This window comes from Bison bison, unplaced genomic scaffold (assembly GCF_000754665.1).
Source record: "Bison bison bison isolate TAMUID 2011002044 unplaced genomic scaffold, Bison_UMD1.0 scf7180017864358, whole genome shotgun sequence".
Lineage (NCBI taxonomy): Eukaryota > Metazoa > Chordata > Mammalia > Artiodactyla > Bovidae > Bison > Bison bison.
In genome coordinates, this window is record NW_011494930.1 from 1296070 (window position 1) to 1298817 (window position 2748).

Consider the following 2748-nt stretch of genomic DNA (forward strand, 5'->3'; position numbering starts at 1 on the left):
TGGTGAAAAATTGAAAGCATTTCCCCTAAAATCAGGAACAAGACAAGGGTGCCCACTTTCACCATTACTGCTCAACATAGTTTTGGAAGCATAGTTTTGTCTATTTCTTTTTAAGTTCTCTCAATTTTTCCTTCATATTTTGATGCTATATAATTATATTTATGCATATTTATCAATTTTATACATCTCTTTTGAATTAAATTTTAGTGGTTATGAAATTACTGACTTTTCATAAAATGTACCTTTCTAAAAATTTATTTTGTCTAATTTTACTATATCTTATTTTAATTTTTGCATCAGTATATTTTCCATCCTTTTTCTTTCAAACGTTTTATTCATTAGAGTATATTTCCTATAAGCTCATGGATTTTTATATTTCATTCAGATAATCTTTCCTTTTTTTCAATTTATGTTCCTCAATTGTACACATTTAGTGGCATTTAATGTCTTCCTATCGAGATTCTGAACCAGATTACTCATTCCACTCCACAAGATAAATACCAGATATAATGTGAAAGGAACCAGAAAGACATTCTATTATAGGAATTAATTAGGGTGACAATGGAAACTGATTTGATCTTGTGCATTTTTTGCACAGTGGCTTTGGCATACAGCAGGAGGCAGTCAAACATGAATGAATGAAATGGTGAAAACAAACAAGCAATTACTCTCTTGCACTTGATCATTGTTAACTTGGGAGAAACAGTATCTGGCCCTGCCCCTGATTTTTCTTAGACCTGTGTATTATGTTCCCCAGGTGGCATTAGTGGTAAAAAAAAAAAAAAAAATCCACCTGTCAGTGCACAAGACTTAAGAGACACAGGTTTGATCCTGGGTCAGGAAGATCCTCTGGAGAAAGAAATGGAACCCCACTTCAGTATTCTTACCTGGAAAATGCCATAAACAAAGGAAACTGGCAGTCTACAGTCCATGGGGTTACAAAGAGTCAGACAGGACTGAGCATCTAAGCCACACATGGTACTTCAGTAACAAAATCAGTGCAGAATTCCTGTACTTTTGAGCATTTAGGAAAATGATGGTAACTACGTCCTGAATGTTACTTTTGACATTATATAAACCTCCTGGCCTGATAGGAAGTAATCTAAAGACAAGCAGCTCCAATGTTGTTTTTTCCTCACTAACAAAGGATGGAGCCTTGTTCTGATAGAATGTTTTTTGGGATGGGGAAATGATTGTGATTTTACCTGTTTGGAATTCTTCAACTGAGATCTTGTTCTTCCCACCACTGAAATAATTGGCTGTCCCCAGCACTGGGTCCCAGACTCAACCAAGTATATAATGGTTGAGAGAATAGCTGATACCTTCAGTGGGTAGTGAGCTTCAGACTAAAGTTATAAGATATGTTATTAACATTATCATTTTAAGTGAAATAGACACATATACACTCATGCACTACTGAAGAGTACCAAGATCAGGATTGCTAGAACTGAAAAATTAAAAATTCTAGATTAAACAACTGGACATATTAAAAACACTAAGGGAATGTTAGCATATAAAATAACCTGAAAATATATCATAAATTAGAAATGTGAGAAATAAAATTCACCTATTAAACTATCTTAAAAGAACTTTTCTGATCATTCTATATTACAGTATGATTTTGTCCCTTACTAGCTGTTATATCTGATAAATTACTCTGTCAAACTTAATTTTCTTCCTATAAAGTGAGAATAATAGTGCTTATTGCATAGATTCATTTTAAAAATTAAATTAATTTGTGTAAAACTTATTCTAGTATCTCTGACAAGTATAAGGAGGTATAACAATTTTATATTTTATTGTCATAATTGTTTAATTAAATCTAGGACTGAAAAATAACCAGATAATTATAATAACTATATCTGCATAAACTATTAGAAAGTGAATATAAAAGGGTATATAATAAATAAGAAAAACTAAGAATTTACTAAGCTGTAAATAATTGTATTTTATCTTTTAGGCCATAATATAACAAAAATGGCAACCCACTCCAGTGTTCTTGCCTGGAGAATCCCAGGGACGGGGGAGGCTGGTGGGCTTCCATCTATGGGGTGGCACAGAGTCGGACACGACTGAAGCGACTTAGCAGCAGCATAACAAAGTTATATATAAATTTGTAATAGTTAAATAAACCCCAGGTTATTTAAAGTTTAGGAAAATACTTCTTAATTACTCATAGATCAAAGAGTAACAGGAATAGAAATGTAAACATTAAGAACTAATTTTAATAAAATATATATTGGAACCCAGGAGATGCAATTCAAGCAGCAAAAGGATTTGTGTAGACTTCATCATTATATTAGTAAGTAAGATGAAAATAAACGAGTTATGTCTCCAATTTAACATAGAGAAAGAAAGACGGAGGGAAAGGGAGAAACGTACCCACTTTACATAAAGATGAGGTTAGTGTGAAAGTATAAGAAGAGACAAAAGTATACCAACAAGACATTAAGCTTAAGAAAGGGGGTGCAGAGACATTAATAAAAGACAAGCTGCACACCAGTCAGAATCAGTTCAGTTCAGTCGCTTAGTCATTTTCAGCTCTTTGCGACCCCATGAACTGTAGCAAGCCAGGCCTCCCTGTCCGTCACCAACTCCTGGAAATCACTTAAACTCACGTCCGTCGAGTCGGTGATGTCATCCAGCCATCTCATCCTCTGTCGTCCCCTTCTCCTCCTGCCCCCAATCCCTCCCAGCATCAGAGTCTTTTCCAGTGAGTCAGCTCTTCTCATGAGGTGGCCAAAGTAC